Genomic DNA, 23,066 nt, shown 5'->3' on the forward strand with positions numbered 1-23,066 from the left:
AGATCCACAAGCTAATGGCGGCGGAGTTCATCAAAGAGGCGAAAAGTGCCAAGCTCAATCATGGTCTTGGGGTTTATCATCTCCAGGCGGGGCATCGAAGCCCACCTGGAGAGGATTACGACCATCGCACAGCACCCCGAGCCCTTGTTGGGGGCACCCGGGGGCTACACGCACACCCGGGAAGGACCGCTTGTCACCACCAAAGTTCTGAAGCTCGGAACGTACAAGCTGGCCAACAGTCAGGGCGAGGTCTACGGCAACGCTTGGAACATCCAACGGTTACGTCGCTTCTACCCTTAATATGTTTTCAAGTTGTTCGTATACCTCGCTCCCACGCAAGTCTTAGTCGTCAAGGAAGGGTCAGCCTCGCCTCGGCAGAGCCTGACCCTCCCTCGGGGGCTAAAAAGGGGGGAACCCCCCTTTATCGCTCTGCGTCAAGATTGGGGAACCCCTCTGCGTCCAAAATTTTCAATCAAAAAGGCTTTTACGTTCCCCCGGCTATGTCAGAAGCAGGACCCCAAGGAGCGAACGTGGGTGCATGTAAGTGGCAAGGCCGACCGAGCCGAGGTACTCCCATGCCTCCGGGTTAGGGACATCTCACTCGTCACCCGCCACGAAAAGTGACCCCTACTTGGGGAAGCCACCCTGCTACTGACAGGCGAAGCCGGACACGCAAAATAAAAGGAAAAGGAGTACGACTTCATGCAACGGTAACAAAGTGTTCAGGCCTCAGCGGCCGCAGAAAGACACACGCGCATCCAACAGAAACTGTTCCAACAAGTTAGGCGTCGCCTTGGGAAGGAGCCGCGCCTTCAGCTCCGTCCCCACCTTCAACGAGGTCCATCTCGGCTTCCGGCGACGGCGCAGGTGGGAGGATCTCCGCCTCAAAGGTGGTCGCCAGCACTGCGCTCGGACCCGCGGCGGTCGCATCGAGCCTCTGGACTTCTGCCAGGGCGGCTTCATCTTCGTCGGGAAGGCAATACCCCTCGCTAACCCGCTCCAGGTCCACAACGTAGTGGGAAGCGAGCACGGCGAAGGCCCGCCTGACGCCGTGGTGTAGCGCCTCGCGGAGTCTGCCGCGCACATGATCGCCCAAGACCTGGAGGCGACTTTGAGGGGAGCTTCCTGAGGGAACGTCGCCGAAGCCAAGGATCCGGTAAACGTCCGAGACGGCTTCGGACATGGCCGCGTGGTCAGCCTCCCTCTGCTCGGCCGCCCCGGCAAGCGCCTCGGCAAGTGCCTTGGCGGACTCATCAAGGGCGGACTCGAGCTCTGCGAACAGCCAGAAGAAAGATTTCAAACACAAGCAGAGGAAACAAACAGGAACGAAAACCAAGGATGGCCAAGGCGTACCTCCGGCTCGGGCACGCTGCTCCGAGGCTGCGACCTGGGCTACGGCTAAGTCGGCTACAAGGGTTTCGGCCCGGCTTTCGGCCTCGGCAGCCCGACCCCGAGATTGGTCCCGCTCCTCGACGACCCGGTCGAGCTCCGACCGCTGCCGTTGCGCTTCTGCGCGCGCCGCGGCCGCCTCCGCGCGCGCCGCTGCTGCCTCGGCTCTCAGGTCGGTGCAGAGCAACTGGAGGTCCGCTACCTCGGCACCCTGCTGAGAAAGGCGCGCAGTAGCCTCGGCGAGCGAGGTCCTCAGGGATCACAGTGAGCCCCAGACGTCGACCTCGCGGCGGATGAACGACGACTTGGTGGCGCTCCTATCCGTCAGATCCTGAGGGAAGGAAGCGGGGCGTCACGAAGAACGCCTCGGTCACAGAAGAGAAAAGGTATGCCTGAAACCGTTACCTGGAGGATTTTGGGGATGTCCCTGCAGAAAACCTCCAGGGACGACTGGAGCGACTCCACCGTTGCTTCAGCACACTCGCGGAGCTCATCCCAGGACTGGTCCTCCCGTTCATCGTCGAGAACGAAGACGGGGTCCGAGGCCTCACGGGTCCGGAACCGGAGCAACTGGCGCCGGCCCTCGGAGCTCTGCCGCACAGCGACGAGGCTGCCGCCCGGCGGGATGGATTGCGTCTCCACGCCCCCCTCTTCCGAGGCACCAAGCGCCGACGCATCAGCCGTCTCGACGTCGGCAGCAACCGATCGCTCTCCGACGGGGGCGGCAGCGACTTCAGTAGCGGCAGGCGCCGGCATGGCCGGCACGTCCGGTGGGCTCAGGACCACGTCAGCGTCAGCCGCCTCCCCTATCACAATGGCCGCCTCGGCAGAAGAGCCAGCCTCGGGAACCTGCTCCACGGCGACCGGTGCCGCCTGAGCCCCCTGCGGTGGAACGCCTTGCGAGAAGGTCGGCTGGACGGCAAGGCCTGGAGCGGCGCTGGCCACGCAAGCCGGCACCGTCTTAAGGGCCTTCCGGGGTGCCAGGTCGGTCAGGCAAGCCGGCACCGCTTGCTGAGGGAAAAAGGAAAATCACGGCCGGGACATATGAATGAAAAGCCAGGACGAAGACATTCCGAGATACTTACCCGCTCCGGGCCATGATCAACCGTGCCTGGGGGGAAGTCTCTTGGACCTCGACCCCCGGAACCACCGCCGAGGTCCGCTTCGCCGGCAGCTTCGGCACCACCCTTGCTTTGAGCGCCCTGGACGCCCGGGGGCGGACTGCCCAGGCACTGTCACGGCGACCTGAGGGTCGCTCCCCTGCGCTGCCGGCGCAGGCGGTGGCTCTCGGGGAGCAGACGCTCCGGCCTGGCCCCCCGGGGTCGCCTCAGCTCTTCCAGCCGAGGGGTCCGGTACCCTCTCGGATTGCCCCCGCCCCTCGGGCTGGGACCTCGGCGTCCCGACCCCGGGGACTGACGGCATCAGCCCGCTCGGGGGCTGGTTTGACAGCTCCTGGCCAAACCCCAAGCCGGGGCTGAGGCCGAGGTGTGCAGCCATGTCGTCCTCCTCGTCATCATCTTCATCATCGTCGTCGTCGTCGGGCGTTTCCGGCGATGGCTCCCTCGGGAGCCCCTCCCTCTCCTGCCAGCGACGAAGCTTCTCCAAGGCGTCTCGAGCCCGCCTCCGCTCACGGGCCCGGGCCTTCTCCGCGTCCTTCTTCTTCTTCTTCTCCTCCGCGGCAACCCGCCGCGCTGCTCGGTCCACCGCATCCTGCGGGACCCGTGGCAGGGAAGGCTTGTGCCACCCCACCTCCTGAAGAAGGGGGAAAAACCCAACCGTAAGAACTAGGAGCAACCCGATGCAAGAGGAAGGAAGAAGCGGACACTCACCAGAGTCACGCACCCTTGGTCTGGGCGCATCAAAAGCTGGGAGTAGGCGGTGGGGTCCGGCTTCCCCAACGCGACGGACACCCGCCCGTGGAGGGCGTCGAAGGGAAGAGGATCAGAGGACATCCGCGAGCCCTCCAAGTCAGCCTCCGGTGTCATCTCCCAAAGCGACAGCCGTCGCTCCGCCAAGGGAAGCACCCTCCGATGGTGGATGGCGGCAATCACTCCCGCAGCGGTGAGTCCCCCCTTCCGCAACGCCTCCAAGGCCTAGAGAAGGGGTTCGAGGTTCTTCTGTCTTTCGTGCGGGGTCCCGTGGCGCCAAGCGTCGGCGGCAGTGGTGACTACTCGCTGGGAGAACGGCGGGAGCAACTCGCCGTCATTCCGGAGGTAGAACCACCGGCGCTGCCACCCCTTGTTCGAGGATGCGAGGATGGCAGGAATATACAGCGACGCCCGCGACTGCCTTAGCAGGAGGGTGCAGCCGCCGACCCGCACCGCTGCGTGGACTTTCCTCTCCCGCGTCGGCGAGGCAAAAAGCTCCGCGAAAAAGAGATGGGTCCACAAATCCCAATGGGGGGCGATCCCCATGTACCCCTCGCACACCGCTACGAAGATGGCGGCCTGTGAGATGGAGTTGGGGGTGAGGTTGTGCAACTCCACCCCGTAGTGGTGCAGGATCGCCCGCATAAAGCGGCCCGCCGGCACACCGAATCCCCGCTCGTGGAAGGAGACAAAGCTCACGATGTACCCCGGCGGTGGGGACGGAGCGGCTCCGCCCACGGGAGGAATCCATTCCGGTCGCTGCTCATCGGTGAGAGGGCGAAGTAAACCCTCGCCAACCAGATCCTCCAGATCACTCGCCGTCACTGTGGAAAAAGGCCATGGATCGCGCGGCGAGATGATGGTCACCCGGTCAGCCATCACCGAGCGGAAGGGATGGCGGCGCAAGGGGCAGGAAGGGCGGTTTCCTCTTCTCTGGCTAAGTCTCTCGGGTTACGAAAACCTAAGAAGGAGGCAGGAAGCGGAGCAAAGAACCGTCACCAGACCCTCTCCCGGGTATATAAAGACCAAGGCGAGACCGGTTCAAACGTTCCGCCCGGACCGGACGTGGGATTCGAAAACGCAAAGCGAACAGCCGTTCCCCGGACGACTCGCGCACGCGCAACGGTCGCCCCGCCAACCACTCGCCCCGTCGCATTAACTCCGCAGCGGGACAGGCGGCGCCTCTGGCAGGAGAAGCGGGCGACGCTTCGCCTTCGCCATAATGACCGCGCCAGTAAAGGTACGCTGCGTCATTTGATTTCGTATCCTTTTCCTTTTTTCCTCTTTCTCTCTCTCTTGCAACAGGGATCGGGAAAGGGGGATACCCCGAAAAGGGTCCTTCCCCATGAAGGAACCAGGCTCCGAGCCTCCCTACTGATCAGAGGTTCGAAGGCTGGCCCCCCGAAGGGTTCGATAGCCACCTCAGATCGTGTGGGCCCTACACCCACTACTGGTCAGAGGTTCGAAGGCCGGCCCCCCGAAGGGTTCCACGGCCGCCTCAGGCTACTCGGGCTCCGTGCCCATTACTGATCAGGGGTTCGAAGGCTGGCCCCCGAAGGGTTCACAGCCGCCTCAGACGCCGAGCGAGGGATGACCATGGGTACGTTCGATACATAACCAAGGCTCGGGCTGCGCTCCCGAGGTACCCTAGGACATTTCCGAGACCAGCGGGAGCGATCTTGTAACGAAATCCCATCAGAGGGAGGCATCGAGCCCTCGGACCCCGTCGCCAGGGGACCGGGTCCGGCAGATCACCCGCAGGTACTTTTGGGTGTGCCTCCGGGCCCCTAGCCGACCCCTAATGAACGGGGCACGGACGTCCACTCGGATTACCCGCTTGCAGCTCACCGGAGACACCATGTTCGGCGCCCATCGAGGGCAACATGGCGCTTTCCCCCCTCCTCCTTGTTGAAAGGCGACGCAGGGGCGTATGTAAAAAAGCCGAGTCTGTCCCTGATCGCCCTCTCGCCCTGTGCAGAGGCTCCGGCCGAACCGTTGACAGCGTCAACATACCAGCCCGAGAACTTGGGACCCGACCGTACACCTAGGCTACGGCCAGCTCGCATGAGGGAACAACCAGACCAGCCGAAGCATTACGCGAGGCATTAAGACCTCGGAGGAGTGAAACCACTCCTCCGAGGCCTCGGGGGCTACACCCGGCGGGTGCGCTCGCGCGCACCCACCGGAACAAAACGCAACCGAGAAAGGCTGGTCCCCTTGCAAAAAAGTGCGACGAAAGCCTCCAAGCGAGTGCTAACACTCCCTTCGAGGCTCGGGGGCTACTGTCGGGGACCATAATTAGGGGTACCCTCAAGACTCCTAATTCTCAGCTGGTAACCCCCATCAGCATAAAGCTGCAAAGGCCTGATGGGTGCGACTAAGTCAGGGATCAGTCCATTCGAGCGACTCGATCATGCCTCGCCCGAGCCTAGCCTCGGACAAGGGCAGCCAACCCCGGAGGATTTCCGTCTCGCCCGAGGCCCCCCTCCAACGGCGAACATATTTCTGGCTCGCCCGAGGCCCTGCCTTCGCTAAGAAGCAACCCTGACTAAATCGCCGCACCGACCGACCAAGTCGCAGGAGCATTTAATGCAAAGGTGGCCTGACACCTTTATCCTGACGCGCGCCCCCCGGCAGAGCCGAAGTGACCGCCGTCACTTCGCCGCTCCACTGACCGGCCTGACAGAAGGACAGCGCCGCCTGCGCCACTCCGACTGCGGTGCCATTTGATAGAGTGAGGCTGACCGGCAGTCAGGCCTCGCCGGAGGCACCATAGGAAGCTCCGCTTCGCCCGACCCAGGGCTCGGACTCGGGCTCAGCCCCGGAAGACGGCAAACTCCGCTCCGCCCGACCCAGGGCTCGGACTCGGGCTAAGTCCCGGAAGACGGCGAACTCCGCTCCGCCCGACCCAGGGCTCGGACTCGGGCTAAGTCCCAGAAGATGGCGAACTCCGCTCCGCCCGACCTAGGGCTCGGACTCGGGCTAAGTCCCGGAAGACGGCGAACTCCGCTCCGCCCGACCCAGGGCTCAGACTCGGGCTAAGTCCTGGAAGACGGCGAACTCCGCTCCGCCCGACCCAGGGCTCGGACTCGGGCTAAGTCCCGGAAGACGACAAACTCTGCTCCGCCCGACCCAGGGCTCGGACTCGGGCTAAGTCCCGGAAGACGGCGAACTCCGCTCCGCCCGACCCAGGGCTCGGACTCGGGCTAAGTCCCAGAAGACGACGAACTCCGCTTCGCCCGACCCCAGGGCTCGGACTCCGCCCTGGCCTCAGCCGACGACCTCCGCCTCGCCCGACCCAGGGGCTCGGACTCGGCCTCGGCCACGGAAGACAGACTCGACCTCGGCTTCGGAGGAGCCTCTGCATCGCCCAACCTAGGGTGCAGGCCAGCCACGTCAACAGGAGGCGCCATCATCACCCTACCCCGAGCCGACTCGGGCCACAGGGAACCAGACCGGCGCCCCATCTGGCTAGCTCCGCCAGATAGGCAATGATGGCGCCCCGCATGCTCTGTGACGACGGCGGCTCTCAGCCCCCTTACGGAAGCAAGAGGACGTCAGCAAGGACCCAACCGCTCCGACAGCTGTCCCTCCGCCAGGCTCCATCGCTCCTCCGACGGCCACGACATCACACCAGCTGGGTGCCAAAATCTCTCCGGCTGCCACGATGGCATGTACTTAGGGCGCTAGCTCTCCCCCACTAGACACGTAGCACTCTGCTACACCCCCCATTGTACACCTGGATCCTCTCCTTACGCCTATAAAAGGAAGGACCAGGGCCCTCTTAGAGAGGGTTGGCCGCGCGGGGACGAGGACGAGACAGGCGCTCGCTTGGGGCCGCTCGCTCCCTCTCCCGCGTGGACGCTTGTAACCCCCTACTGCAAGCGCACCCGACCTGGGCGCGGGACGAACACGAAGGCCGCGGGATTCCCACCTCTCTCACGCCGGTCTCCGGCCGCCTCGCTCTCCCCCTTCGCGCTCGCCCTCGCGCTCGACCCATCTGGGCTGGGGCACGCGGCGACACTCACTCGTCGGCCCAGGGACCCCCCGGTCTCGAAACGCCGACACTCCCCCTTTGGCATCAAGCACCAAAACGGGATCAATCTTGGCCCAAGAACCCCATTGCCTCACCAAAATCTTCAGTTAAGAATTAAACAGGCAATAAGAGCATGGAGATGAACTTGGAGTTAGTTACTCTTTCATCGGAGTGCAGTGGAAGTCTTGCATGGTCCAAGTCCACCTTTTCCCTTTCAATCCACCATTGAGACTAAACTAAGAAAACTCAAGCACATGGTTAGTCTCAAAGGGTCAAGTTGTAACACAACTCCCCCTAAATATGTGCATCACTTGCAAATGGACTTATGAGGTCCGGGGAGTGCTTGTACAACTTGAGCACCATACATAAACAACAAAATGCATAAGGAACATGACCAAAGGCATAAAACACATGTATGCTATAAATCAATCCAAGTTCCGCGAATCTAAGACATTTAGCTCACTACGCAGCCTGCAAAAGGTCGACTCATCTAGATGCTTGGTAAAGATATTGGCTAGCTGGTTCTCGGTGCTAACATAAAACACTTCGATATCTCCCTTTTGCTGGTGATCTCTCAAAAAGTGATGCCGGATGTCTATGTGCTTAGTGCGGCTGTGTTCAATAGGATTATCCGTCATGCGGATAGCACTCTCATTATCACATAGGAGTGGGACTTTGCTCAGATTGTAGCCAAAGTCCCTGAGGGTTTGCCTCATCCAAAGTAGTTGCGCGCAACACTATCCTGCGGCAACGTACTCGGCCTCAGCGGTGGATAGGGCAACAGAAGTTTGTTTCTTAGAGCTCCATGACACCAGGGACCTTCCTAAGAATTGGCACGTCCCTGATGTACTTTTTCTATCGACCTTACATCCAGCATAATCGGAGTCTGAATATCCAATCAAGTCAAAGGTAGACCCCTTTGGATACCAGATCCCGAAGCAAGGCGTAGCGACTAAATATCTAAGAATTCGCTTCACTGCCACTAAGTGACACTCCCTTGGGTCGGATTGAAATCTAGCACACATGCATACACTAAGCATAATATCCGGTCTACTCGCACATAAATAAAGTAAAGACCCTATCATAGACCGGTATGCCTTTTGATCAACAGGCTTACCTCCTTTGTTGAGGTCGACGTGTCCGTCGGTTCCCATTGGAGTCTTTGCGAGCTTGGCGTCCTTCATCCCAAACCTCTTGAGCAAGTCTTGTGTATACTTCGTTTGTGAGATGAAGGTACCATCCTTGAGTTGCTTCACTTGAAACCCAAGGAAGTAGCTCAACTCGCCCATCATCGACATTTCAAACTTTTGAGTCATCACCCTGCTAAACTCTTCACAAGACTTTTGGTTAGTAGAACCAAATATTATGTCATCGACATAAATTTGGCACACAAAAAGATCACCATCACAAGTCTTAGTGAATAACGTTGGATCGGCTTTCCCAACCTTGAAAGCATTAGCAATTAAAAAGTCTCTAAGGCATTCATACCATGCTCTTGGGGCTTGCTTAAGTCCATAGAGCGCCTTAGAGAGCTTACACACGTGGTCGGGGTACCGTTCATCCTCGAAGCCAGGGGGTTGCTCCACGTACACCTCCTCCTTGATTGGCCCGTTGAGGAAGACGTTCTTTACGTCCATTTGGAACAACCTGAAAGAATGGTGAGCGGCATATGCTAGCAAAATACGAATGGACTCTAGCCTAGCCACAGGAGCAAACGTCTCCTCAAAGTCCAAACCTGCGACTTGGGAATAACCTTTTGCCACAAGTCAAGCCTTGTTCCTTGTCACCACTCCGTGCTCGTCCTGTTTGTTGCGGAACACCCACTTGGTTCCCACAACGTTTTGCTTAGGACGAGGCACCAGTGTCCAAACTTCATTTCTCTTGAAGTTATTGAGCTCTTCCTGCATGGCCAACACCCAGTCCGGATCTAGCAAGGCTTCTTCTACCCTGAAAGGCTCAATAGAAGAGACAAAAGAGTAATGCTCACAAAAATTAACTAATCTAGAGCGAGTAGTTACTCCCTTGCTAATGTCACCCAAAATCTGGTCGACGGTATGATTCCTTTGAATCATCATTCGAACTTGAGTTGGAGGGGCTTGTTGTGCTTCTTCCTCCATTACTTGATCATCTTGTGCTCCCCCTTGATCACATGCCTCCTTTTGATGAACTTGTTCATCATCTTTAGTTGGGGATTGCACCATTGTTGAGGAAGAAGGTTGATCTTGCTCCTTTTGTTCCTGTGGCCGTACTTCTCCAATCGCCATGGTGCGTATTGCGGCCATTGGAATATCTTCTTCATCTACATCATCAAGATCAACAACTTGCTCTCTTGGAGAGCCATTAGTCTCATCAAATACAACGTCGCTACAGACTTCAACCAAACCCGATGATTTGTTGAAGACCCTATACGCCTTTGTATTTGAGTCATAACCTAACAAAAACCCTTCTACAGCTTTGGGAGCAAACTTAGAATTTCTACCTTTCTTCACTAGAATATAACATTTGCTCCCAAATACACGAAAGTACGAAACATTGGGTTTGTTACCGGTTAGAAGCTCATACGAAGTCTTCTTGAGGAGGCGATGAAGGTATACCCGGTTTATGGCGTGGCAAGCCGTGTTCACGGCTTCCGACCAAAACCGCTCGGGTGTCTTGAATTCTCCAAGCATTGTCCTCGCCATGTCTATGAGCGTCCTGTTCTTCCTCTCTACCACACCGTTTTGCTGTGGTGTGTAGGGAGCTGAGAACTCGTGCTTGATCCCTTCCTCCTCAAGGTACTCCTCCACTTGATAGTTCTTGAACTCGGACCCGTTGTCGCTCCTTATCTTTTTCACCTTGAGCTCAAACTCATTTTGAGCTCTCCTTAGGAAGCGCTTGAGGGTCCCTTGGGTTTCAGATTTATCCTGCAAAAAGAATACCCAAGTGAAGCGGGAAAAATCATCAACTATAACAAGACCATACTTACTTCCTCCTATGCTTAGATAGGCGACGGGTCCGAAGAGATCCATATGAAGCAACTCCAAAGGTCTTGATGTGGTCATTACATTTTTGGTATGATGAGAGCTTCCCACCTGTTTACCTGCTTGACAAGCTGCACAAGGTCTATCTTTTTCAAAAGTAACATTTGTTAGACCTATCACATGTTCTCCCTTTAGAAGTTTATGAAGGTTCTTCATCCCCACATGTGCTAAGCGGCGATGCCATAGCCAGCCCATGCTAGTCTTAGCAATTAAGCATGCATCTAGACCGGCCTCCTCTTTTGCAAAATTAACTAAATAGAGTTTGTCGTCTAATACACCCTTAAAAGCTAATGAACCATCACTCCTTCTAAAGACAGACACATCTACATTTGTGAATAAGCAGTTATATCCCATATTACAAAGCTGACTCACAGACAACAAGTTATATCCAAGCGACTCAACTAAAAACACATTAGAAATAGAGTGCTCAGATGAAATAGCTATTTTTCCTAACCCTTTCACCTTGCCTTGATTCCCGTCACCGAATATGATTGAGTCTTGGGAATCTTTGTTCTTGACGTAGGAGGTGAACATCTTCTTCTCCCCCGTCATGTGGTTTGTGCATCCACTGTCGATAATCTAGCTTGATCCCCCAGATGCATAAACTTGCAAGGCAAATTTAGGCTTGGGTCTTAGGTACCCAACTCTTGTTGGGTCCTACAAGGTTAGTGACAATATCCTTAGGGACCCAAATGCAAGTTTTATCTCCCTTGCATTTTGCCCCTAATTTCCTAGCAATCGCCTTTCTATCCTTTCTACAAATTGCAAAGGAAGTATTGCAAGCATGATAAATAGTAGACTGTTCATTAATTTTCCCAGGAACATGAACATTTCTCCTAGGCACATGATGAATGACATTTCTCCTAGGCATATCTCTATCATGCACATTGGAAGAACTTGAGGCAAACATGGCATTTGAAACATTACAACTCCTATGAACATTTCTAGAATATCTCTTATTGCCATAAATGAAGGCATGATTCTTTTGACTACTATTAGTCATAGGAGCCTTCCCTTTCTCCTTGGCGGAGATGGGAGCCTTATGACTTGTCAAGTTCTTGGCTTCCCTCTTGAAGCCAAGCCCATCCTTAATTGAGGGGTGTCTACCAATAGTGTAAGCATCCCTTGCAAATTTTAGTTTGTCAAATTCATCCTTGCTAGTCTTAAGTTGGGCATTAAGACTAGCCACTTCATCATTTAACTTTGTAATAGAGACTAGGTGTTCACTACAAGCATCAACATTAAAATCTTTACACCTATTGCAAATCACAACATGTTCTACACAAGAGTTAGATCTATTTGCTACTTCTAGTTTAGCATTTAAATCATCATTAACACTTTTTAAACTAGAAATTGTCTCATGGCAAGTAGATAGTTCACAAGAAAGCATTTCATTCCTTTTAACCTCTAAAGCAAGAGATTTTAGTGCCTCTACAAATTTATCATGTTCTTCATACAAAAGATCCTCTTGCTTTTCTAACAATCTATTTTTATCATTCAAAGCATCAATCAATTCATTAATCTTATCAATTTTAGTTCTATCTAAGCCCTTGAACAAACTAGAGTAATCTATTTCATCATCGCTAGATTCATCATCACTAGAAGAAGCATAAGTAGACTTTCGAGTACATACCTTCTTCTCCTTCGCCATGAGGCATATGTGACGCTCGTTGGGGAAGAGGAATGATTTGTTGAAGGCTGATGCGGCGAATCCTTTGTTGTCGGAGTCAGACGATGAGCAATCTGAGTCCCACTCCTTGCCAAGGTGTGCCTCGCCCTTAGCCTTCTTGTAAGCCTTCTTCTTTTCCCTCTTCTTATCTTGTTCCTGGTCACTATCATTATCAGGACAATTAGCGATAAAATGACCAATCTTACCGCACTTGAAGCATAAGCGCTTTCCCTTCGTCTTGTTCTTTTTGGGATGCTCCTTGCGGCCCTTTAGCGCCGTCTTGAAGTGCTTGATGATGAGGGCCATCTCTTCCTCATTTAGCCCCGCCGCCTCAACTTGCGCCACCTTGCTAGGTAGCGCCTCCTTGCTACTCGTTGCCTTGAGAGCAATGGCTTGAGGCTCATGAATTGGACCATTCAACGCCTCATCGACGTATCTTGCCTCCTTGATCATCATCCGCCCGCTTACGAACTTTCCAAGTATTTCTTCGGGCGACATCTTGGTGTACCTAGGATTCTCATGAATATTGTTTACAAGATGTGGATCAAGGACAGTGAAAGACCTTAGCATTAGGCGGACGACGTTGTGGTCCGTCCATCGCGTGCTTCCATAGCTCCTTATTTTGTTGACGAGGGTCTTGAGCCTGTTGTATGTTTGGGTTGGCTCCTCCCCCCTGATCATTGCGAATCTCCCAAGTTCGCCTTCCACCAACTCCATCTTGGTGAGCATGGTGACGTCATTTCCCTCATGAGAGATCCTGAGGGTGTCCCATATCTGCTTGGCGTTATCCAAGCCGCTCACCTTATGGTACTCATCCCTGCACAATGAGGCTAACAACACAGTAGTAGCTTGTGCATTTTATGAATATGTTCATTAATAAACAAAGGACTATCCGTGCTATCAAATTGCATTCCATTTTCTACTATCTCCCATATACTTGGATGGAGAGAGAACAAGTGACTACGCATTTTGTGACTCCAAAATCCATAGTCCTCCCCATCAAAGTGTGGAGGTTTGCCAAGAGGAATGGAAAGCAAATGTGCATTTGAACTATGCGGAATACGAGAATAATCAAAAGAGAAGTTTGAATTAACCGTCTTCTTTTTCTCATAGTCGTTGTCGTACTTTTGAGAAGAGGAAGATTCATCGCTGTCGTAGTAGACTATCTCCTTGATGCGCCTTGTTTTCTTCTTCTTCCCGTCTTTTCTGTTGTGGCCCGAGCCTGAGTCAGTAGGCTTGTCATCTTTCGGCTCGTTGACGAAGGACTCCTTCTCCTTATCATTGACCACCATCCCCTTGCCCTTAGGATCCATCTCTTCAGTCGATTAGTCCCTTCGTGAAGAGAACCTAGCTCCGATACCAACTGAGAGCACCTAGAGGGGGGGTGAATAGGTGATCCTGTAAAAACTTGAAACTTAATCCCACAAAACTTGATTAGGCGTTAGCACAATAAAGCCAAGTGGCTAGAGAGGAGTTCTTGCAAAACACAATAACCACAAGGAGATCAACACATAGATGGCACAGTGGTTTATCCCGTGGTTCGGCCAAGTCCAACACTTGCCTACTCCACGTTGTGGCGTCCCAACGGACGAGGGTTGCACTCAACCCCTTTCAAGCGGTCCAAAGACCCACTTGAATACCACGATGTTTTGCTTTTTACTATATCCCGCTTGCGAGGAATCTCCACAACTTGGAGCCTCTCGCCCTTACAGTATGATGTTCACAAAGAAGCACGGAAGTAAGAATGGGATGAGCAACACACACAAGACACAAAATCAGAGCACAACACGCACACAAGTAACAACTAGAGCTCACAACATAACCCAAAGAGTTCTATACTCAAATGGAGCTCTAGTTGCTATAACAAAGAATCGAATGCGTGGAATTGGAGTCTTGGTGCTTAGGAATGCTTAGAGAATGCTTGGTGTCTTCCTCCATGCGCCTAGGGGTCCCTTTTATAGCCCCAAGGTAGCTAGGAGCCGTTGAGAGCATTCCAGGAAGGCAATTCTTGCCTTCTGTCGCCTGGCGCACCGGACAGTCCGGTGCACCACTGGACACTGTCCGGTGCGGATTTCTTTCCTTCTTTGGCGAAGCTGACCATTGGAGATTCAGAGCCATTGGTGCACCGGACACTGTCCGGTGCACACCGGACAGTCCGGTGCCCCCTTCTGACCATTGGCTCTACCACGCATCACGCGCGGATTACACGGCCGACCGTTGGCCTGGCCGACTGTTGGCTCACCGGACAGTCCGGTGCACCACCAGACAGTCCAGTGATTTATAGCCGTACGACGCCGACGAAACCCGAGAGTAGCCAGTTCACCAGAGCCAGCCTGGCGCACCGGACACTGTCCGGTGCACCACCGGACAGTCCGGTGCACCCAGACCGAGCAGTCTTTTGGCTGTACACAGCCAACTTCTCCATAATTGTTTCTCCTGTTTCTAGCACTTAGACACAATACATTAGTCTTCAAAACAATGTACTAAGTCTAGAAACATACCTTTAATCTTTATTTGCACTTCTTGAGTCCTTGGCACAATTTAACACTTAGGCACTTGTGTTGGACACTTAATCACCCAAATACTTAGAAATGACCCAAGGGCATATTTCCCTTTCAGAGTTGAAGTGCCGGATTTGGGCAACTTCGTCCGAATCATATCCTTCATCCCCTACGGATGGTACCTGTACTCCAAACTCAACAACATCCCAAATGCTAGTGTGGAGTGAGGTTAGATGGTGCCTCATTTTATCACTCCACATACAATAATCTTCACCGTCAAAAATCGGTGGTTTGCCTAGTGGGACGGAAAGTAAAGGAGTGCGTTTGGAAATGCGAGGATAGCGTAAGGGGGTCTTACTAAACTTCTTGTGCTCATGACGCTTAGAAGTGACGGACGACGTGTCGAAGCCAGAGGTGGATGGTGACGAAGAGTCAGTCTCGTAGTAGACCACTTTCTTCATCTTCCTTTTCTTCTCGCAGCTCCGTTGTGACTTGTTGTGTGAAGAGGATCCCTTCATCTTGTTTCCGGACTCTCCTGATTGAGCCTTCCCGTGGCTTGTGGCGGGCTTCTTGTCGGTCACCATCTCCTTCTTGGCGTGATCTCCCGACATTACTTCGAGCAGTTAGGCTCTAATGAAGTACCGAGCTCCGATACCAATTGAAAGTCGCCTAGAGGGGAGGTGAATAGGCAAATCTGAAATTTATAAACTTTAAGCACAACTACAAGCCGAAGTTAGCGTTAGAAATAAAGTCGAGTCCGAAAGAGAGGGCGAAAACAAATCACAAGCAAATGAAGAGTGTGACACGGTGATTTGTTTTACCGAAGTTCGGTTCTTGCAAACCTACTCACCATTGAGGTGGTCACAAAGACCGGATCTCTTTCAACCCTTCCCTCTCTCAAACGGTCACTTAGACCGAGTGAGCTTTTCTCCTCAATCAATTGGGACACTTAGTCCCCACAAGGACCACCACACAATTGGTGTCTCTTGCCTTGATTACAAATGACTTGGGAACAAGAAATGGGAAGAAGAAAAGCAATACAAGAGCAAGAGCTCAAAGAACACGGGCAAAACTCTCTCTTCTAGTCACTAATTGCTTTGAGTGGAATTGGGACTTGGAGAGGCTTTGATTCAATCTAATTGTGTCTTGTATTGAATGCACTAGCTCTTGTATTGAATGTGTTGCCTGAAAACTTGGATGCCTTGAAGTGTGGTGGTTGGGGGGTATTTATAGCCCCAACCACCAAAGTGGCCGTTGGGAGGGGCTGCTGTCGAAGGGTGCACCAGACACTGTTCGATGCGCCAGCCACATCACCCAATCGTTAGGGTTCGACCGTTGGAGCTCTGACAAGTGGGGCCACCGACAGTCCGGTGGTGCACTGGATAGTCACTGTTCACTGCCTGGTGCGCCTTCTGGCGCCTGCTCTGACTCTGTGCGCACTGTAGCTTCACTGTTCACTTTTGCAGACGACCGTTGGCACTATAGCCGTTACTCCATATGGCACACCGGACAGTCCGGTGAATTATAGCGGAGTGGCATTTCCAGAAACGCGAAGGCGGTGAGTTCGGAGTTGATCTCCCTGGTGCACCGGACACAGTCCGGTGCGCCAGACCAGGGCAGCCTTCGGTTGGTTTTGCTCCTTTCTATTTGAACCCTTTCTTGAACTTTTTATTGGTTTGTGTTGAACCTTTGGCACCTGTAGAACTTATATTCTAGAGCAAACTAGTTAGTCCAATTATTTGTGTTGGGCAATTCAACCACCAAAATGATTTAGGAAAAGGCACTACACCATGACACACTTTTAGCGTCAAACAACTGACGGTAAAAATAGACGTTTTGCGACAGACAGTCTGTCACAAAATATTCCCATCACACTATCTGTCGGTAGTTATTGTATTGGAGTCAACAAATCTGTCGGCAATAATGTCGAGCTATTATGGCAGTCCATCTGTCGGTAAAACAGATTATACGTGGCGCAAAGTCTGTCGGGAAAAAGTAGCATCAAATCGTTTGTCGGTAAATGGATGTCACGATTCTAAATAGCAAATTAAATTAATTTGGTTTTAATTTTTATTGTGGCCTCGCTCTGTCCGTCCTGTCGGAAGAGGCCATACATTACTGTATACGTATAATATATAGAGCTAGCCCACAAGAAGAAGAAAAGAAAAGGAAACTGATCTTTTGATAGATGAAGGATTTGATTTTTGTTTTTATGAATCAAATAATAGACGTAGACACACCTGTCTCTATGAACATATTTTGAAATGGTGAACATGTATTTAAATTGACGAAGGCACCATGGACAGTTAAGGAGCACACGTCGCTTATACAACGAAGGAAAAAATGTATTAATTCCTAAAACAAACCTAAAAACTGAACATCCACGTCAAAGGCATAACTATAAGTCCTAGATAATTGAACGAGCTAGCAGGTTTCATCATCATAAATAACCTAAGCGACTAATTTTTTTATTAATATATCCTGCACAACAAGTTCAAAAATCTGGTCGTTGATCAACTCTCGGAGATACAAACTAAAGGATATATACGCCGTTGACAGTCAAAAAAAGAGAGAGGATATACGCCGTTGCTAGTTTAATAACGAGCGTCGTCGTGTCACTAAGTACGTAACGTACGTATAGGCCAGGATCGGATTCGAACATATTATTGCCCAGTTTCACGCGCGCTTGCGTCCCGAGCCGAGTCACGTCGACCTAGATAGCGCGCGCGGGGGCGAGCAGGGTGGCGGCGCGATTGAGTTCACGCGCGGGCGAGCACAGGCGGCGGCGCGATTGAGTCACGCGCGGGCGAGCACAGGCCGCGGCGCGATTGAGTCACGCGCGGGCGAGCAGGCGGGCGAGGCTGGCACGGGCGAGCAGGCGGCGGCGATAGAGAAGGGCGAGCAGGACGGCGCGCTGTCGCGTGTGTCCGAGACCTAACAGCATAGCGGCGGCGATTGAGAAGGGGGAGGCCGGCGCGGGCGAGCAGGCCGGCGTGGGCAAGCAGGTCGGCACGGGCGGGAAGGCCTGCACGACGTGGTGCAGGCGGGCGGGCTGCTGGTGAGGACGACATTGCCGGTGAGGATGACTTCGAGCTGCTTTGAATTATGGGTTTTAATTTTTGTGCAATCTTTGTTGTTGATGGGTAGTGGCGGGGGTACTCGGTTTGCCATACCTTGGCTCTGCCGCAGATCTCTACCAAAATCATTCTCTGGCACAAACTAATCAATAGCCATGGACATTTGATGCAAGTTCGTTTCAGTAGCCATAGGTGCTAGATGCAAGAAAGAAGATGGACACCTAAACAAATCGTTCGTTACCTGGACGAGGCCCTGTTCTTGTGCGCTACTAGTAACATGAATTGTTGAAATCAATGAACAACCCTTGGATAAAGTAAACCAATAATGCATATGCTCATGTGATCACGACGATTAGGCGACTTGAGCAAGATTAGGAAACAAACGATTTGACTCTTTTGTCAGTGCTTCTATTCCCAAACAGTTAGGGGGTTGTGGTGAGGGCGATGAGATCACAACATTATGCTGTAGGCTACTGCTTGCTCGTGCTATGTGCCTTAGGCATTAGCCGCCTGCAGGCTACTGCTTGCTCGCCTGCTGCTGGCCTTCTGGCTCCTGCAATTCTCTGCTCGTCAGCTTGTAGTTTTCTAGTTTTCAACCCAAGGCGTCAGCCTACAGCTCGCCATTTCAGCAGTTCTTGACTTCCTAATTCTATATATCATGGCCCCACGATATGACTCTACTAGGAAACCTGAAAGTCATTTTTTCGTTGTTGATTTTTTAATTTATTGGTTATCATTTATTTGACATGAGTTTTAAAGCACAATGGATTTCTGAAGATTATTAATACTAAATAATGAAGATGAAACAAAATGAATGGACAAGTGTAAAAACAATGCTAAAACCAAACCTAGTAGAGGTATGTGTTGCAAACTTGTAGTTAGTAAATTTTGCTATAAAATAATTAGACGATCATTAGTTCAGCTTTTATCTTTGATACTTGTAATGATTCCCCTTTTTACACCTCTACTTTGAAACTAGGAAGGGTACATTTCATCTTATTATCTTTTAAGGTACAACATGGATAAAAGGTGGATGAATGAACCTAGGTATATTTCTAACAATGTTCTATAAACCATTATTTTGTAGTAATCACCTTTGACCAACATATCGTTTTTGTACCTAATATTTATAGGCACACGAAGGTCTACATAGATGGGGTAGCTGGATTTATTGAGTTTGCGTTTAGCAATTCTATAGGTGGAAATAGAATTCTATGTCCTTGTAGAAAATGTGTTAATTCTCTATGGAAAGATGAAAATGAAGTTCGTGCGCACTTGATATGTGATGGCTTTCAAGAGGGATACAAAAGGTGGACTTATCATGGAGAAACAGACTCTATGCCTATTAATAGTCATGACTATAGTGATATAGAGGCTGCAAACAATTCAGATGAAGATGACATAGCCAATTTGGTTCAAGACATGGCTGGTGGTCTAGATGATAAAGGGGATTTTGAAGTATCTGATGGTTCAGATGAAACTGATGTAGATTTAGAAGCCATCAATCAGTTAGTGATAGATAATGCCCAAGAGCTATACCCAGGGTGTAAGAAGTTCTCAAAGTTGCATTTCTTAATAAGAATTCTTCACTTGAAATTGCTTGGAGGGTGGACAGATAAAAGTTTTGATATGCTACTAGATCTACTAATGGAGGCTTTCCCTGATGGCTTGGCATTGCCAAAAAATTTCAATGAAGCAAAGAAAGTAATTAAGTGTCTAGGACTCGGGTATATCAAAATTGATGCATGTGAAAATGATTGCATTTTGTTTAGGAAGGAGTATGCTAATTGTGATGCATGTCCCACATGTGAAAGGTCACGCTGGAAATCAAAAAGGAGAAGTTTAAATGGAAAACGTGTACACAAGGTTCCATGCAAAGTTCTTCGCTATTTTCCAATAAAAAGAAGGCTTCAGAGGTTATTTCTATCATCTAAGATAGCAAGTGACATGAGGTGGCATGATGAGGAGCGTATACAAGATGGATTACTAAGGCATCCTGCAGATTCACCTCTCTGGAAGGATTTTGACCAAAAGCACCCAGTGTTTGCTTCTGACAGTCGCAACATTAGACTTGCTTTATCTACAGATGGTTTTAATCCGTTTAGGTCCATGAATGTTAGCTATAGCATTTGGCCTGTTATTCTCATCCCATATAACTTTGCACCATGGTTGTGTATGAAGCAAACAAATTTCATTATCTCATTGCTGATTCCGGGCCGTAGATCTCCTGGTAGTGATATAGATGTTTATTTTGAGCCACTAATTGATGATCTGCTAGATATGTTTGTTGAAGGGGTGAGAACATACGATTCTGCAAAGCATGAGTATTTTCAATTACGTGCTGCAATAATATGGACCATATCTGATTATCCAGGCCTAGGGTACATTGCAGCATGTACTACATCAGGTGAAGTAGCATGTATTGAATGCCACTCATATACATGTTCTCTACGATTGAAACAAGGTACAAAAAATTGTTATATGGGACACCGTAGATTCCTGGGCCCAAACCATCCATATAGATTTGATCTAGATTCCTTTGATGGTAAAGTTGAGGATAGGCCAGCGCCTAGACCACTTTCTGGAGATGAAGTTTTATTGCAAACAGAGAATATGCACACAGTGCATGGGAAAGGTTGCCAACATAAAAAGAAAGCAAAAAAGAAGGAAGGGGAGCCTACTATCATATGGAAAAGGAGGTCTATTTTTTTAGGCTTCCATATTGGAAGGATTTAATGTTACGACATAATTTAGATGTCATGCATATCGAGAAGAATGTGTGTGATAACATTGTCAACACCCTCCTAGGCATTCAACGAAAGTCCAAGGATAACTTGAAATATCGTTTGGATCTTCAGTCCTTAGGCATTCGAACTGAGCTTCATCCTATTCCAGTGGGTGACAAGTTATATTTACCACCAGCATCATATACAATGAGTGCGTCTGAGAAGACGTTATTTTGTGAGGTACTGAAAGGAGTAAAATTTCCAGATGGATATGCATCAGATATAAGAAACAATGTGGATGTGAAGGAGAAGAAGCTTGTTGGGCTAAAGAGCCATGATAACCATGTTTTGATACAGTATTTACTCCCACTTGCTGTGAGAAGGATTTTACCAGAAATAGTTAGTGCTGCACTGATTCGTGTGAGCAATTTTTTCAAGCAAATCTATTCGCCAGTTATTCGTATAAGCGATATGCATAAGCTAGAGTCAGAAATAGCTGAGACTCTAAGCATTCTTGAGACTATATTCTTGCCATCGTTTTTTGATATTATGGTACACTTAATGGTTCATCTCCCTACTCAAGTCAGAATTGCTGGCCCTGTTCAATTTCGTAATATGTACCCAGTGGAGAGGTAAATTTTAATATATTTTAGCAATAAATTAAACTTAGTTTTACTCAAAGGAAGGTTTAACATATATGCCATTTCTCCTTTATAGGTTTTTAATGAGATGTAAGGGCCATGTTCGCACTAGGAGTCACCCAGAGGGGTCAATTGCAGAAAGTTATCTATTTGATGAGAGTCTCACATTCTGTTCTCGCTATTTACATGGTGAAACTAGATTTAACCGGAAAAAAAGAAATGATGATGGCTTGAATGTTGATTTAATCAATACCACCCCTTTCTTCCATAACATAGGTCGTGGATTGGTTGGTAAGCGTAGTGTCACATTAGACCACAAAACATGGCTTCAAGCACATAGATATGTCTTGTTCAACTATGACCATATAGAGCCTTACTTGAAGTAAGTTGAACATTATATTTTATAATCAATATCATCCATTTATTTCATGATTACTAAATTATAATGTTTGTTTAGTAAACATATAGAATACCTTTACTCTGCTGGTCATCAAAATCAAAGAGCAATCAGTCGTTTACACTATGAGACTTTTCACGAGTGGTTTAAGTCACACGTAAGTATCTAGGAAAATGTTTATATAGAGTATAGTTCCACATTATTTTTTTAGTGCAATAACAATCTTCAATATCATCAGGTGGAAACAACGAGTGAGGAAGTACCTGAGGAGATAACAATATTAGCTAAGGAGCCTAACATGGTTGCACATTCTTATGATAGTTATTCTATAAATGGGATAAATTTCCATACACATTCTTATGATGTGGGTAGGTCAGTGCAGTGTAGTGGTGTAGCCCTAGTTGCACATGCAACAAGTTTTGATGGGACAAACAATAATAACCCAGTATCAATGAGCAAAACTTATTATGGTGTTATAAAAGACATTCTTGAGCTGAACTACCATCACCAGGGAAAAATAGTATTGTTCAAATGTGATTGGATTGATAACCGAGTATGAGACAAATGGGTCAAAATAGACAAGTTTGGGGTGACAATGGTCAACTTCAAGCATTTATTCAATACCGGTGACAAGGAATTAGATGAGCCATTTATTTTTGCATCTCAGGCAACTCAAGTTTACTATGTGCAAGATCCTATTGATGCTGATTGGTTTGCTGTTTTGAAGTCAAAACAACGTGACATGTATGATATGGAAGAAAGGCTAGACAATAGTACAGAAATAGGTTCTTTCTTGCCAGATTTGGATGCACACACACAAGTTAATGTATCTATTGGTGGTAGTTGTGTTAGGACTGATATAGATGGAATAATGATTGCCGAAAACCAACCTAGCAAGTAAGATATGTTTATATCTATTTACGCAAAAATGTTTCGTTTTACGTTGTAATCTCTTTGTCTTGAATCTTGATTGTAATCTCTTTATGTCTTGATTCAGGAGGAAAGTTTGTAAGAGGAAGAGGAATGGGTAAAGAAACGGAGGTCAATGAATATGAACTACAAAGGGCTGCCAACATAAAAGAAAATTTGAAGAGGATGAGATCTCTTAATCTCCATGTACCTAGTACTATGGTTAATGAAGAAGCAAATGGATCACATCGAGCCAATAAGAAACATAAGGTTAATGTATTTCCCTATTTAATAAGTTCATGTTTTTTACATTTAATTTAATAGTACCACAATCTATCTCAATACATGCGGAACTAGAATTTTCTTTCTTGTAGAAGGAACTAGAATTATAGAAGGAACTAGAACTAGGACTTGCTCCGGTCGTGATATACCGGATTTTTACTTAATTCTATTGCAGACTTGTTATCCACGAGCAAATTGGAGTAACAGTTGCTCAAAATTTGACTGTCAGGTGGTTGGTGACTTAGTTTATTCAGAACTAAAAGTCTCAAATCAATATTTTTAGTGCAGTTTTGGAGTTGTGTAGTGTCTGTTCTAGGTGGTTTTAAACCGAAGTTTCTGTAGCAAGTTTGAAGACCATGTGTTATATAACAACTTCCTTTAAGTGAGTTGGGCTTGACCACACACACAAAGTGGTGTAAAGACTGCCCAAAGATGGACTGTCAGTTGCAGAGACTGAATTTCATTTAGCTGCCTGAAAACTGAATTTGCAGTGTCTGGTGTCAGTTTGAGCCCATGCAATTTCTGTTCTGGGTAATTTCGACCTGGGATTG

This window comes from Zea mays, chromosome 1 (genome assembly GCF_902167145.1).
Source record: "Zea mays cultivar B73 chromosome 1, Zm-B73-REFERENCE-NAM-5.0, whole genome shotgun sequence".
Lineage (NCBI taxonomy): Eukaryota > Viridiplantae > Streptophyta > Magnoliopsida > Poales > Poaceae > Zea > Zea mays.